Here is a 17,668-nt window from a genome sequence, read left to right as displayed (position 1 = left end):
ATAGTGGGTGGTGTTTACATGATGGACTATACTGAACGTGTAAGTTGATTTAAAAAGACACGTAAACACTAGGAAATATTAGAAAGCGTTTCGGTCCTGGGATCTTGATCACTGTCTTTCTAAACCAGTTTGTCGGTATTTATTACCAAGATTTAAAACGCAATGATGTTGGTAATATTAACACCAGTATGTTAGCTAAGAGGACATAAGTGCAACTAATGTGACATTTTATTGTGGCAACGTTTCGCTCTCCAGGAACTTTGTCAAGCCGTTACAAACAATGCAGACACAAAGGGGTATATATAGGTACAGAGTGAGAGACAAAGCATAATATAATCATTGTAGGTAGTAGTAGAAGCAGTACTTGTGGTGGCAGTAGCAGTTATAGTACTTTTGTTAGTATGGTGGTGGTGGTGGTGGTGGTGGTGGTGGTGGTGGTGGTGGTGGTGGTGGTGGTGGTGGTGGTGGTGGTGGTGGTGGCGGTGGTGGTGGTGGTGGTGGTGGTGGTGGTGGTGGTGGTGGCGGTGGTGGTGGTGGTGGTAGGTGGTGGTGGCAGGTGTGGTGGTGGTGGTGGTGGTGGTGGTAGTAGGTGGTGTAGTGGTCAGTGGTGGAGTAGTAGGTGGTATTGAGGTGGTGGTGGTAGGTGGTGGTAGTGTAGTAGTAGGTAGTGTGGTAGTAGTAGTAGTAGCAGTAATAGTAGTAGTAGTAGTAGTAGTGGTGGTAGCAGACATATAATGGCGGCGTTTATTATTTTTGAGGAGTATTCTTGCTAATACTTCAGAGATGATACTGCCGCCTTTATTCTATTTAATCGTGTTAGAAATAGCGATTAATGATGATTCAAGGCATTTACATCTACGGAAATTGGGTTCTTTAATCACTAGGCAGGCGCCGTTGAATTTCAACAGGTGCTGTAGCTAAACAACAGGTATAACACACACGAACGCAGAGTGTGTGTACCTGCTGCTCTCGAATGATGTGACAGACTTCATGCTTACGAAAAAAAGCAGCGACATCAACCTAATTTCCAGTAATACAATGGCTGGCCATGTTGATAGCATGTCAGAAAATATTTTCTGTTAGTCATTTCTATTTAAAATATGTGAGTTTTGCTCACGGTAAATTGACGAGTTTACACATGTTGCAGATCTGATTATACTTTTGGTTCACGTTCATTACTTGTTGGAAGATAAGTAAGGCATATGTGCAACAGTTAGGTAACTTTATTCCGGTACGTTTCGCCTATACGGTAGGCATCTTCAGTCGAGTACAAAGGAGGCAGCAGAAGCAGTAGAGATGTGAAGATGATGTAGTCAGTCCCTCAGCCTGGCTGAGGGACTGATTATCTGCTGCTTCTGCTGCCTCCTCTGCTCGACTGAAAGATACCTACCAAATGACAGACACTAGAATCAAACTACCTAATTATTGCACATGTGTCTTATTAACTTGTATAACATTATGATATCCACTTATTTAAGGAAACACTTCTTAAGGAATAAGTTCCTTAAGAACCATTACCAATATTACAACTGTGGGGGGGGGGGGTTATTTTTGATTGATTTTACATGATGACGAGTATTGGAATCGATTCTTGGCGCTGTGTCGGCAAGTGTACTGATGTACTCTTGCAGTGTCCTACCTACACTGCAACTTTCACACAGACGACCTTGCTGCTAGAGACATACCAGATAAGCTTAAGAATTAGACACATGTGCATCATTACGGTATCTTTATTTGTAGACGTTTCGCCATTAGTGCCTTTCTCAATACAATGTCTTCGTCTGCTACACGTCCCTCATCTGACGCCAGTATATAAGCGCCAGTCTTCCTGCCTGTGCTTCACAGTCTTCGAGACCACGGTGCTCTTCACCAGCTCCAAGACTGAGGGATTCATTACCTCATCTTTTGTATATAGTTCTATAGTCTTCACATTGTGTCCTTGTATTGATAAAGCCGCTGGATGACGAAATGTCTACAAATAAAGATACCCAGATGTTGCACATGTGTCTAATTCCTTATATTGTCAGTATTGTATACCATTCATGTACAGGTAAGCTTATGTTAGTTCTCAGTGATTCGGTGAAGCTGGTAAATTACAGTAAAGCTCATTACTTAAACTCAAGGACCCTTTTACAAATGTGTGGAAGGAAACAGGAGGTTGACACGAAGCGCCTCTCCTGCCCACTGAAGAGTGCTGGTTGTCGTCAGCAAAGTTCTGATCAAACTTCGAACTGAGATGCCAAGTTTGGTAATTATTTGAGGACAACCTTTTACTTTCTTGCCTCGCATACCCGAAAAGATTTATTTCGACTTGCAATGAATTTCATTGTGCAGGATGTTGACGGCACGATGTTCAACACCCGAGACACTGTCCAGGGTGTTGCACTTGTAGGAGGCACCTCGCTGGTACTCCTGTAGTTGCAGCTGTTTTGTTTATGTATTATGTAGTTAACGATAACTTGAAACCTCCTACGAATATAAGACCCCGAGTTATCTATATATTATAGACAAATAAAGTGGTTGTAGCTACGGGAGTAGGAACCCGGGGCTTCCTACGAGTGAAACACTCTAGAACCAACATTGTGGTTAAGGTGTGTCAATGTCACCTGCACTCACTGCTTGCCAACGCTCCGAGAATTTATCAGAAGAATTGAAACTGCCCAGGATAAGCATGTGCAAGACTGGCTACACTGCTCTCACACCTGGCTACACTGCTCTCACACCTGGCTACACTGCTCTCACACCTGGCTACACTGCTCTCACACCTGGCTACACCACTCTCACACCTGGCTACACTGCTCTCACACCTGGCTACACTGCTCTCACACCTGGCTACACTGCTCTCACACCTGGCTACACTGCTCTCACACCTGGCTACACTGCTCTCACACCTGGCTACACCACTCTCACACCTGGCTACACTGCTCTCACACCTGGCTACACTGCTCTCACACCTGGCTACACTGCTCTCACACCTGGCTACACTGCTCTCACACCTGGCTACACCACTCTCACACCTGGCTACACTGCTCTCACACCTGACTACACTGCTCTCACACCTGGCTACACCACTCTCACACCTGGCTACACCACTCTCACACCTGGCTACACTGCTCTCACACCTGGCTACACTGCTCTCACACCTGGCTACACTGCTCTCACACCTGGCTACACTGCTCTCACACCTGGCTACACTGCTCTCACACCTGGCTACACCACTCTCACACCTGGCTACACTGCTCTCACACCTGGCTACACTGCTCTCACACCTGGCTACACTGCTCTCACACCTGGCTACACCACTCTCACACCTGGCTACACCACTCTCACACCTGGCTACACCACTCTCACACCTGGCTACACCACTCTCACACCTGGCTACACCACTCTCACACCTGGCTGCACCAGGTAGTGGAGTTATTCTTTGATAAGGGACCACAAATATATTTTAAACACAAACGACTCTTGGGCACAAGTGATGCAAGATTATCCAGACATACCCAAGCCAGCCTTCAGGGTATTAATGTTGTCCGCCATGACGCACCAGTGTGACGTTGGTTTTTCTACGTTCACAGCAACGAAAACAAAATATCGTCAGAGGATGGATACTGAGAGAGCTCTTAAACTGTCTTCAGTAGCTGTCAGTTTGACTGACGTAAGTGGCTGTCAGCTTGCCTGACCTTCGTGCAGACACACAGATCCATCCATCACCCAGTCCTATCTTGTGTCTCGTCCCTGTCTCCCTAGACTATATATACTGGCTCCCTCACTCTCGTATGTCAGTGTGACTTGTAAATGGTTCAAGTTGGACCAAAACACCATCATAAGTTTCTTCTATGTGCGGGTTGTGTGTGTATAGGTAAATACGAACTTAGTAATATTCTATTTATATTATTATTATTTTGTATTATTCATATTTATAAGGTGTCATAACGATGATTCTTTGAAATACGTGACGTTATTGTACAGTGTAAATGTGAACACATGACGTGTGTATAACGAAGGTAACGAACGTGCGTCTTGAGGTATGCCGTTGTAAACATATTGAGTTTGAGTGACAAAGGTGATGGGGAGCGTGGGCAAAGGTGATGGTAGTGCGTGGACACAGTTACAGTTTGCAAGGAGGTGCAAGAATAGTTGGGAATCCCTGACAGTAGTGCAGCAGCGGGTATTTCTGCGAGGTAAATGTCACACACAACATCTCTGAAAGTTCATGAGGGAGGCTACTAATGGAAGTAATATTAAGTCCTGTGCTCTCGTTACACCATGATGTCATTCTAAGATGCCTCTCACACCAACATAGCTGTGTCAGGCTCTAGCTCAAGTCCTTTCAAAGCCGTTATTAATGTGTATAGAAGTAATTCTATACACATTAATAACGGCTTATATAAGCAAGTTACATTCTAGCGTACCGAGAGAAGTGGTTGGTGGTGCTGTTGGAGTGAAAAATCAGGGAAGCTGGACTCGAGTCCTGGAGGTGGAAATACTGCCTGCACTTCGAAGGATGGATGGGAGATGCTGATTGGCTCGTTAATGCAATTAATATTTCTCTCTAATAACATTAAGTTCGTTAATTGGGTTTGAAGTCTAGCTACTACACGAGGGGGCATTAAGGCTGCGCGTTATTTTTTTCACCGCCAGTCCAGAATAATACATAAAAAATATTACGATCATAACATATATACTTCCAGTGATGTCGTAATTGTGTGTCATAAAAAACAGTATTTGTGGACGATGGTTAATGTGATTTAAAATAATGCCATGGGTATCCGGTTAATATTGGGTATCCGGTTAATATTGGGTGGTATATTAAGGGTAAAGTGGGTAAAGTTTGCATATATTCGAGACCTACTTCCGCCAGTCAATGGATATGTAAAAATATGCTAAAATATGTCATTTGGCAACGTGTTTGTTCATGCCAGCCAGCTGACTCCCGTGCGCGCGCAAAAACTGGAAAATGGTTAAAGGCGATGTGTGGGTGACTGGCACTGAGTCACCCCTGGAGGGTGACCTCTGAGGGGGTCAACAGTGGAGGGTGACCTCTGAGGGGGTCACCTATGGAGGGTGACCTCTGAGGGGGTTACCAGTGGAGGGTGACCTCTGAGGGGGTCAACAGTGGAGGGTGACCTCTGAGGGGGTCAACAGTGGAGGGTGACCTCTGAGGGGGTTACCAGTGGAGGGTGACCTCTGAGGGGGTCAACAGTGGAGGGTGACCTCTGAGGGGGTCACCTATGGAGGGTGACCTCTGAGGGGGTCACCAATGGAGGGTGACCTCTGAGGGGGTCACCAGTGGAGGGTGACCTCTGAGGGGGTTACCAGTGGAGGGTGACCTCTGAGGGGGTTACCAGTGGAGGGTGACCTCTGAGGGGGTCAACAGTGGAGGGTGACCTCTGAGGGGGTCAACAGTGGAGGGTGACCTCTGAGGGGGTTACCAGTGGAGGGTGACCTCTGAGGGGGTCAACAGTGGAGGGTGACCTCTGAGGGGGTCACCTATGGAGGGTGACCTCTGAGGGGGTCACCAATGGAGGGTGACCTCTGAGGGGGTCACCAGTGGAGGGTGACCTCTGAGGGGGTTACCAGTGGAGGGTGACCTCTGAGGGGGTCAACAGTGGAGGGTGACCTCTGAGGGGGTCACCTATGAAGGGTGACCTCTGAGGGGGTCACCAATGGAGGGTGACCTCTGAGGGGGTTACCAGTGGAGGGTGACCTCTGAGGGGGTCAACAGTGGAGGGTGACCTCTGAGGGGGTCACCAGTGGAGGGTGACCTCTGAGGGGGTTACCAGTGGAGGGTGACCTCTGAGGGGGTCAACAGTGGAGGGTGACCTCTGAGGGGGTCACCTATGGAGGGTGACCTCTGAGGGGGTCACCAGTGGAGGGTGACCTCTGAGGGGGTCACCAGTGGAGGGTGACCTCTGAGGGGGTCACCAGTGGAGGGTGACCTCTGAGGGGGTTACCAGTGGAGGGTGACCTCTGAGGGGGTCAACAGTGGAGGGTGACCTCTGAGGGGGTCACCTATGGAGGGTGACCTCTGAGGGGGTCACCAGTGGAGGGTGACCTCTGAGGGGGCACCAGTGGAGGGTGACCTCTGAGGGGGTCACCTATGGAGGGTGACCTCTGAGGGGGTCACCTATGGAGGGGGACCTCTGAGGGGGTCACCAATGGAGGGTGACCTCTGAGGGGGTCCCCAGTGGAGGGTGACCTCTGAGGGGGTTACCAGTGGAGGGTGACCTCTGAGGGGGTCAACAGTGGAGGGTGACCTCTGAGGGGGTCAACAGTGGAGGGTGTCCTCTGAGGGGGTCACCAGTGGAGGGTGACCTCTGAGGGGGTCACCAGTGGAGGGTGACCTCTGAGGGGGTTACCAGTGGAGGGTGACCTCTGAGGGGGTCAACAGTGGAGGGTGACCTCTGAGGGGGTCACCTATGGAGGGTGACCTCTGAGGGGGTCACCAGTGGAGGGTGACCTCTGAAGGGGTCACCAGTGGAGGGTGACCTCTGAGGGGGTCACCAGTGGAGGGTGACCTCTGAGGGGGTTACCAGTGGAGGGTGACCTCTGAGGGGGTCAACAGTGGAGGGTGACCTCTGAGGGGGTCACCTATGGAGGGTGACCTCTGAGCGGGTCACCAGTGAAGGGTGACCTCTGAGGGGGTCACCAGTGGAGGGTGACCTCTGAGGGGGTCACCTATGGAGGGTGACCTCTGAGGGGGTCACCAATGGAGGGTGACCTCTGAGGGGGTCACCTATGGAGGGTGACCTCTGAGGGGGTCACCAGTGGAGGGTGACCTCTGAGGGGGTCACCAGTGGAGGGTGACCTCTGAGGGGGTCACCTATGGAGGGTGACCTCTGAGGGGGTCACCAATGGAGGGTGACCTCTGAGGGGGTCAACAGTGGAGGGTGACCTAGTTACAAAAAACGCGATTCTAAAAGCTTAGAGATCTCCAGGTAATACTAGAAAGGACTGCCCTTCTAGCATCCAGCCTGTTACTGGGTTTTCGTAACAAGTAGTCAGTATCCTTGTCCAATTATCCATTAGAATTCAGTATGATTCAATAGTGCTTCAGGATTACAACTGGTAGGCTACTAACTAGAGAAATTAAAATTTAATAAATTTATTAAGTCTAGAGGTATATTATCAAATTAAATTAAATTAAATTAATCACAGTAATCAAAATAATATTAATAACTTCTCTCATGTACAGTATTATTGTGCTGAAAGCACATATCACATTTATAATTCTTAAGTACCGTCTGGTACATTAACATTTAATAAGATATTACAAATATGTACAAGTAAGTTTGTGTGTATGTGTGTAAGTGCTCTAAGTAGTTCGTTATGTCTCAAGACTCGACTAGACTTAAACAAGTGACTGACAGTCCTCAAATACACTAATTTCTTGACCGACTGGCAACCAGAACAGTCTGCTTGAACAATAAAAAGAATGCTAAGCCCAATAGCAATATAACAAGCAACTGCGACACAGAATCAGGAACACGGAGATAATATAACGACACTAAGTAGGGACCATCAACAGATCCTCCACAAAAGTCACCAAACTCCCATAATACTGAATCTAAGTTCAGCATAAGAAAATCCCTGACTGTGATAATACACAGAAACCAGTACAAATTAAGTGAGAAGTTACAGCTCAGGACCTGAGATGTTTCGAGTGTCTATGAGACACACAACCTCAGTACAACGTCGAAAATCACTAAGTCTATACAATGTTCTGTGAACAGAGTTCTACAGAACTAACAAGAATAATGAGACAGACAATCTGTCCAACCACCGAGAGAGTCTAGACCAGACTGAATACTTCAGGCTAGGTGAGGACACCCCCCCTCGATCACGTGATAGCTCCGTGGGTTGCTGTCGCTGCCCAACAAGAAGCCGGCAGGGAAACAAGCAAAGAGCGATAATTACAGTAGTTAGACAATCAAGACTTGAACTGAGCACATAATATGTTACATCCTACCTAACAACATAACTACGTCAAATAACAATATAAAGCAATACATTTACGATTTAGCTATTATCGCAAATGTAAGCAATATTAAATTAAATGAAAAGGTAATAATTATATATATACATAATAATCATTGCAACCCATTCAGGGGTTGCAACCGACCTCTGAGGGGTCACCTATGGAGGGTGACCTCTGAGGGGGTCACCAGTGGAGGGTGACCTCTGAGGGGGTCACCAGTGGAGGGTGACCTCTGAGGGGGTCACCAGTGGAGGGTGACCTCTGAGGGGGTCACCAGTGGAGGGTGACCTCTGAGGGGGTCACCATTGGAGGGTGACCTCTGAGGGGGTCACCAGTGGAGGGTGACCTCTGAAGGGGGGTCACCAGTGGAGGGTGACCTCTGAAGGGGGGTCACCAGTGGAGGGTGACCTCTGAAGGGGGGTCACCAGTGGAGGGTGACCTCTGAAGGGGGGTCACCAGTGGAGGGTGACCTCTGAAGGGGGGTCACCAGTGGAGGGTGACCTCTGAAGGGGGGTCACCAGTGGAGGGTGACCTCTGAGGGGGTCACCAGTGGAGGGTGACCTCTGAAGGGGGGTCACCAGTGGAGGGTGACCTCTGAGGGGGTCACCAGTGGAGGGTGACCTCTGAGGGGGTCACCAGTGGAGGGTGACCTCTGAAGGGGGGTCACCAGTGGAGGGTGACCTCTGAAGGGGGGTCACCAGTGGAGGGTGACCTCTGAAGGGGGGTCACCAGTGGAGGGTGACCTCTGAAGGGGGGTCACCAGTGGAGGGTGACCTCTGAAGGGGGGTCACCAGTGGAGGGTGACCTCTGAAGGGGGGTCACCAGTGGAGGGTGACCTCTGAAGGGGGGTCACCAGTGGAGGGTGACCTCTGAAGGGGGGTCACCAGTGGAGGGTGACCTCTGAGGGGGTCACCAGTGGAGGGTGACCTCTGAAGGGGGGTCACCAGTGGGGTCAGGGGATCCCATGGTGTAGTTTCTACCATCGCTCAAGTAATGGCTTGTGTAACAGCTTTCGAAGTCTAACTGTCTGGAAACTTTTCTAACACATCTCGATTTTTTTCTGCGTCTTCAGAATGTAGTTTGTGTGGTGGTGACTGGTGTGGTGGTGACTGGTGTGGTGGTGACTGGTGTGGTGGTGACTGGTGTGGTGGTGACTGGTGTGGTGGTGACTAGTGTGGTGGTGACTGGTGTGGTGGTGACTGGTGTGGTGGTGACTGGTGTGGTGGTGACTAGTGTGGTGGTGACTGGTGTGGTGGTGACTAGTGTGGTGGTGACTGGTGTGGTGGTGACTAGTGTGGTGGTGACTGGTGTGGTGGTGACTGGTGTGGTGGTGACTGGTGTGGTGGTGACTGGTGTGGTGGTGACTGGTGTGGTGGTGACTGGTGTGGTGGTGACTGGTGTGGTGGTGACTGGTGTGGTGGTGACTGGTGTGGTGGTGACTAGTGTGGTGGTGACTGGTGTGGTGGTGACTAGTGTGGTGGTGACTGGTGTGGTGGTTACTGGTGTGGTGGTTACTGGTGTGGTGGTGACTGGTGTGGTGGTGACTGGTGTGGTGGTGACTGGTGTGGTGGTGACTGGTGTGGTGGTGACTGGTGTGGTGGTGACTGGTGTGGTGGTGACTGGTGTGGTGGTGACTGGTGTGGTGGTGACTGGTGTGGTGGTGACTGGTGTGGTGGTGACTGGTGTGGTGGTGACTAGTGTGGTGGTGACTGGTGTGGTGGTGACTGGTGTGGTGGTGACTGGTGTGGTGGTGACTGGTGTGGTGGTGACTGGTGTGTGGTGACTGGTGTGGTGGTGACTGGTGTGCTGGTGACTGGTGTGGTGATGACTGGTGTGGTGGTGACTGTCACCCCCACCCCACACACAGTGAAGATGTTGTGGGGGTGACAACATCCCCACCCCACACACAGTGAAGGTGTTGTGGGGGTGACAACACCCCCTCCACACACAGTGAAGGTGTTGTGGGGGTGACAACATCCCCACCCCACACACAATGAAGGTGTTGTGGGGGTGACACCATCCCCACCCCACACACAGTGAAGGTGTTGTGGGGGTGACAACACCCCCTCCACACACAGTGAAGGTGTTGTGGGGGTGACAACACCCCCTCCACACACAGTGAAGGTGTTGTGGGGGTGACAACACCCCCTCCACACACAGTGAAGGTGTTGTGAGGGTGACAACACCCCCACCCCACACACAATGAAGGTGTTGTGTGGGTGACAACACCCCCACCCCACACACATGAAGTTGTTGTGTGGGTGACAACACCCCCACCCCACACACAATGAAGGTGTTGTGGGGGTGACAACATCCCCACCCCACACACAATGAAGGTGTTGTGGGGGTGACACCATCCCCACCCCACACACAGTGAAGGTGTTGTGGGGGTGACAACATCCCCACCCCACACACAATGAAGGTGTTGTGGGGGTGACACCATCCCCACCCCACACACAGTGAAGGTGTTGTGGGGGTGACAGCATCCCCACCCCACACACAGTGAAGGTGTTGTGAGGGTGACAACATCCCCACCCCACACACAGTGAAGGTGTTGTGGGGGTGACAACATCCCCACCCCACACACAGTGAAGGTGTTATGGGGGTGACAACATCCCCACCCCACACACAGTGAAGGTGTTGTGAGGGTGACAACATCCCCACCCCACACACAGTGAAGGTGTTGTGGGGGTGACAACATCCCCACCCCACACACAGTGAAGATGTTGTGAGGGTGACAACATCCCCACCCCACACACAGTGAAGGTGTTGTGGGGGTGACAACATCCCCACCCCACACACAGTGAAGGTGTTATGGGGGTGACAACATCCCCACCCCACACACAGTGAAGGTGTTATGGGGGTGACAACATCCCCACCCCACACACAGTGAAGGTGTTGTGGGGGTGACAACACCCCCACCCCACACACAGTGAAGGTGTTGTGGGGGTGAAAATACTCTCTTTCCACACAATAGAGGTGAGGGGGAACAGGGGCAGGCAGGTGTTTTCACCGGGTAACGAGACACATTCATTAACACCTGTGTTGTCACAAGTTGCACACACACACACCCACACATAGAACTACAAAGGGATCTGGACAGGCTGCAGACCTGGTCCAGCAATTGTCTCCTGGAGTTCAACCGCACCAAGTGCAAAGTCATGAAGATTGGGGAAGGGCAAAGAAGACCGCAGACGGAGTACAGTCTAGGGGGCCAGAGACTACAAACATCACTCAAGGAAAAAGATCTTGGGGTGAGTATAACACCAGGCACATCTCCTGAAGCGCACATCAACCAAATAACTGCTGCAGCATATGGGCGCCTAGCAAACCTCAGAACAGCATTCCGACATCTTAATAAGGAATCGTTCAGGACCCTGTACACCGTATACGTTAGGCCCATATTGGAGTATGCGGCACCAGTTTGGAACCCACACCTAGCCAAGCACGTAAAGAAACTAGAGAAAGTGCAAAGGTTTGCAACAAGACTAGTCCCAGAGCTAAGAGGTATGTCCTACGAGGAGAGGTTAAGGGAAATCAACCTGACGACACTGGAGGACAGGAGAGATGGGGGGGACATGATAACGACATACAAAATACTGAGAGGAATTGACAAGGTGGACAAAGACAGGATGTTCCAGAGATGGGACACAGCAACAAGGGGACACAGTTGGAAGTTGGACACAGATGAATCACAGGGATGTTAGGAAGTATTTCTTCAGCCACAGAGTAGTCAGGAAGTGGAATAGTTTGGGAAGCGATGTAGTGGAGGCAGGATCCATACATAGCTTTAAGCAGAGGTATGATAAAGCTCATGGTTCAGGGAGAGTGACCTAATAGCCAGGAGCTTGGACTCGACCCCTGCAACCTCAACTAGGTGAGTACACACACACACACACACACACACACACACACTGTGTGTGCCACTCGTTGTATGACACTGTGTATGCCAGTGTATATGTCCTGTATGTATCTCAGTATATATATATATATATATATATATATATATATATATATATATATATATATATATATATATATATATATATATATATATATATATATATATATATATATATATATACGGGTGAAAAAGTGGTTTACAATTAATGCAGTATAGGGAAAGTGTTGTAAAAGGTCACAGGTATTCCAATAATGTGAAGAACGACAGTGGCAGCAACCAGGAAATTGAAAGTCAAGTGTTATCTGTTTGCTGGAGGGACGTTCCCTCCATCCCTCCGTCCCTCCTTCCATCCTTCCCTCCCTCCTCCATCATCCCTCCCTCCTCCATCATCCCTCCCTCCTCCATCATCCCTCCCTCCTCCATCATCCCTCCCTCCTTGGTAAACAATGGTCTTTTAAAAGACTTTCAACTTTTCCCTCACACATTTTAACATTATATATATATATAATAATAATAATAATAATAATAATAATAATAATAATAATAATAATAATAATAATAATAATAATAATAATAATAATAATAATAGCAATAACAATACAAAAATAATATTAATCTTAATAATAATAGTAATAATAGAGGTCATGGACACAATCATACCTTGTCTTAAAGCTGTGTACCGATTCGATATTTTTCAGCTTTTCCTAAGTTAGTTTCACTTCCTGTCCCTAGAGAGAACTTTTTATTTCTCTTCAAAGTGAAGAAACTCTAACCTCTGTCGTTGTGGGCGAAACGAGCCTCACGGGCAAGACTCCTGACATATATTACCCCTTCCTCACACAGCAGCGAGTAGGTACCTGGGTGTTAGTGTTGTGGGTGGCATCCTGGGGGAAGAGGACCTAAGAACTGATGCATTAATACGAAACAGCATACAGTTATACCGAGAGGACGTTTCGCCCACTAGATGTTTTACCTTTCTCACAGCAAGTGGACTTGTTGAGGTAGCTGGTATAAGAGCAGTGTCAGGTGAGGATAAGCCTGGTAAATGCTTCAGCAGGCAGTATTGTACCTAATTTCTGAGTGATGGTATTAGTGGTGACAGTCAGAGTAGGTTCAAAACCCAGCTGGTTCAGTCTGGCTGCTTCTTTGATGGCAGGTGGTGGAGGAGTCAACCAGATGGTTCTCCGTGTTGTGGTGAATAGTCCAGGTATTATTTATATTATTTCTCTGGTAGGTACTTGTGTTTTCACTGAACTTGTACAAGAGTGTTGCAGACACGGGGAGATTGTCTTGCAGACACGGGGAGATTGTCTTGCAGACACGGGGAGATTGTCTTGCAGACACGGGGAGATTGTCTTGCAGACACGGGGAGATTGTCTTGCAGACACGGGGAGATTGTCTTGCAGACACGGGGAGATTGTCTTGCAGACACGGGGAGATTGTCTTGCAGACACGGGGAGATTGTCTTGCAGACACGGGGAGATTGTCTTGCAGACACGGGGAGATTGTCTTGCAGACACGAAGAGATTGTCTTGCAGACACGGGGAGATTGTCTTGCAGACACGAAGAGATTGTCTTGCAGACACGGGACCATTGTCTTGCAGACACGGGACCATTGTCTTGCAGACACGGGACCATTGTCTTGCAGACACGGGACCATTGTCTTGCAGACATGGGACCATTGTCTTGCAGACACGGGACCATTGTCTTGCAGACACGGGACCATTGTCTTGCAGACACGGGACCATTGTCTTGCAGACACGGGACCATTGTCTTGCAGACACGGGACCATTGTCTTGCAGACACGGGACCATTGTCTTGCAGACACGGGACCATTGTCTTGCAGACAGGGAAACACTGTGTCGCAGACTGTGGTGTCGTCCTGACGTCGACTCTGCCTCATGACTAACAATAAATGAATCACTAAACCAAGCCATTAAACTAATGAATATTCTTTGTCTCGAGCCAATCAGTAATGTATATAGTCACGACTTGTATATAAATTAAAACATATACGTACCAGTTATATAAATTACTTGCTATTGTTAATAAAATATATGAACAAAGAGATTTTTGATTTAATATTCATTTATATTAATATAGATTAGAATTTTAATTAAGGTAGCTATCGTAGAGAGAGAGAGAGAGAGAGAGAGAGAGAGAGAGGTTTTAAATGTGAAATAGAATTAGGGATGAGAAAGACGGGCTTAGAGAGAGGTGGAATATGTGAGAGAGGGGAGGGGAGAGAGGGGAGGGGAGTGAGGGGAGGGGAGGGGAGAGAGGGGAGGGGAGAGAGGGGAAGATAGTAGAGAGGGGAAGAGAAGTGGGAGAGATAAGAGAGAGTCGACAGAATGCGAGATGCGAACCTATTGTCCTCAAGTTCACAGTGGTTGACCCCAGGATGTGACCCCAAGATGTGACCCCAGACACAGGGACCCCAAAATGAGACCCCAGATACAGACACCCCAAGATGTGACCCCAGACACAGGGACCCCAGGATGGGACCCCAGACACAGGGACCCCAGGATGGGACCACAGACACAGGGACTCTAAGATGGGACCTCAGAGATCCCAAAATAGGACCCCAAATACAGGGATCCTAAAAGATGGGACCCCAGCATGGGACCACAGACATGGACCCCAGACAAAGGATCACCATTCAATAACTAGAGAATGCCCTTACTGATAGGCTTCAAACTTTTGCTCTTGATAGGCTTTATATGGGCCAGTTTACCAATTATATTACTTTTTAAATAAAATTGGACTCGCTTGGGGTTCGAACCCCAGCTGTTCTATGGCTTGACAAAATCATTTTCCTCCCTTATACATTTGCAAAGAATTTTCAGCAGAATGAAATGGTGAAAACTCAATTTTTATAGCATTTTATAGTGGTTTATAGTATTTAATAGTGTTTGATAGTGTCTCACAGTGTTTTTAATTTTGACGAGCCGAGTGAAGCCTTAAATACTGCACGGCTTGATGGTAGAGCCGGTACACTAACTTCATCCCGAGTGAAGCCTTAAATACTGCACGGCTTGATGGTAGAGCCGGTACACTATCTTCATCCCGAGTGAAGCCTAAAATACTGCACGGCTTGATGGTAGAGCCGGTACACTAACTTCATCCCGAGTGAAGCCTTAAATACTGCACGGATTGATGGTAGAGCCGGTACACTAACTTCATCCCAGACTCTAATTTCTTCCAGTTCCAGCACATACAGGTCACTAACCTGGCTAGGTCACAGGTCACAGCACAGAGGTCACTGACCTGGTCAGGTCACAACGTAGAGGCCACCACTGACCTGGCCAGGTAACAGACAACAGAGGTAACTATCCTGGCCAAGTCACAGGTCACAAGGTTGAGAATCTTCCCCAGGTCACTGACCTGGCCAAGTAACAAATCACAACACATAGGTCACATATCTGGCCAGGTCACAGGTCAGAAGGTTGAGAATCCTGGCCAAGTCACTTGACTGGAGACACATACCTGAGAACACTCAGACCTAAATATCTGCCAGAGGGAAAAAGTTTGTTCCAACCTTCAAGAATTTAAAGCAATAACCTTCTCTTACTTCTTTCTATTCCTCCTCCATCTAGTCCTCCTGCTCCTGCTCCTCCTGCTCCTGCTCCTCCTGCGCCTCCTCCTCCTGCTTCTGCTTCTCCTTCTCCTGCCACAAGTGGTCTGGCCATTAGACAACTCAGAGTCAACAGTGTTAAGAGAGATTGTCCCCTCAAAATTGTTTTTACTAAGATATAACGTCAAGATGGGAGACTAAGATACATTAGTTCTGAGACTGCTTCATGTATGTAGTGCCGTACCCAGTTCTCAAGCTGTGTACCCAGCTGTGCTTGTTATAATGGTCGTAGTGATAGTCTACTACCTGGGATGATGTATATATATTTCTTATTCATGTCATTGATGTTGGTATGGTTTGTAAGTGGGTTTGAAGTCTATCTACTACACGAGGGTAATTAAGGCTGTGTGTCACCTCTTCACCACTAATTAAGAATACTTTATTAACTAACATAATAAGGTAACCTCTCAGTGTATATACACTGAGATATACACCTCTCAGTGTATATACACTGAGATATACACCTCTCAGTGTATATACACTGTGATATACACCTCTCAGTGTATATACACTGAGATATACACCTCTCAGTGTATATACACTGTGATATACACCTCTCAGTGTATATACACTGAGATATACACCTCTCAGTGTATATACACTGAGATATACACCTCTCAGTGTATATACACTGTGATATACACCTCTCAGTGTATATACACTGAGATATACACCTCTCAGTGTATATACACTGAGATATACACCTCTCAGTGTATATACACTGAGATATACACCTCTCAGTGTATATACACTGAGATATACACCTCTCAGTGTATATACACTGAGATATACACCTCTCAGTGTATATATACATCACGTTATGTACACAAACTAGGTCAGGTTTATCAGGAAACAGAACAAGTGTTTCCTGACGTAGGTCAGGAACTTTTGGTCATCTGACCGAGGCCTTCCACCGGCTTACCCCTCCATTTATTCCTTATTTATATTCATAAATAACAAATAAAATTTTTATATTGTTTAAAAATGTATATATAGTAATTTTTATTTATTTTTTTTTCAAAATCGAAATTTATATTTAACTAAACATTCCAGAATTTAACATAAACATTATAAAATATTACTAAGCATTTTATTTAAGAAATTTATATATTTGATATAAATTCTGGGTTAATATAAATTCTGGGTTAATATAAATTCTGGGTTAATATAAATTCTGGGTTAATATAAATTCTGGGTTAATATAAATTCTGGGTTAATATGAATTCTAGGTTAATATAAATTCTGGGTTAATATAAATTCTGGGTTAATATAAATTCTGGGTTAATATAAATTCTGGGTTAATATAAATTCTGGGTTAATATAAATTCTGGGTTAATATAAATTCTGGGTTAATATAAATTCAGGGTTAATATAAATTAACGTAAATTTTGTTTAGTTTGTGCTTCAGTGCGTGTATGGAGACGCGCTAAACCCGCAAGGGGGCAATGGGAGGGGGATCCGATATGATCCAGGGAAGAGGAGGGCGGCTCCAGTTACTCGGATCAAGAGTCTTTCAACACCTTGTTATTCATGACTTGAGTGAATCTTCGTGACCTGTGGTATACCAGGTAGGTGACCTGTGGTATACCAGGTAGGTGACCTGTGGTACACCAGGTAGGTGACCTGTGGTATACCAGGTAGGTGACCTGTGGTACACCAGGGTAGGTGACCTGTGGTACACCAGGTAGGTGACCTGTGGTACACCAGGGTAGGTGACCTGTGGTACACCAGGGTAGGTGACCTGTGGTACACCAGGTAGGTGACCTGTGGTACACCAGGGTAGGTGACCTGTGGTACACCAGGTAGGTGACCTGTGGTACACCAGGGTAGGTGACCTGTGGTACACCAGGGTAGGTGACCTGTGGTACACCAGGTAGGTGACCTGTGGTACACCAGGTAGGTGACCTGTGGTACACCAGGTAGGTGACCTGTGGTACACCAGGGTAGGTGACCTGTGGTACACCAGGTAGGTGACCTGTGGTACACCAGGTAGGTGACCTGTGATACACCAGGCAGGTGACCTGTGGTACACCAGGTAGGTGACCTGTGGTACACCAGGTAGGTGACCTGTGATACACCAGGCAGGTGACCTGTGGTACACCAGGTAGGTGACCTGTGGTACACCAGGTAGGTGACCTGTGGTACACCAGGT

The sequence above is a fragment of the Cherax quadricarinatus genome, chromosome 78 (genome assembly GCF_038502225.1).
Source record: "Cherax quadricarinatus isolate ZL_2023a chromosome 78, ASM3850222v1, whole genome shotgun sequence".
NCBI classification, from domain to species: Eukaryota; Metazoa; Arthropoda; class Malacostraca; order Decapoda; family Parastacidae; genus Cherax; species Cherax quadricarinatus.
Note: the sequence above shows the minus strand (reverse complement) of the source record.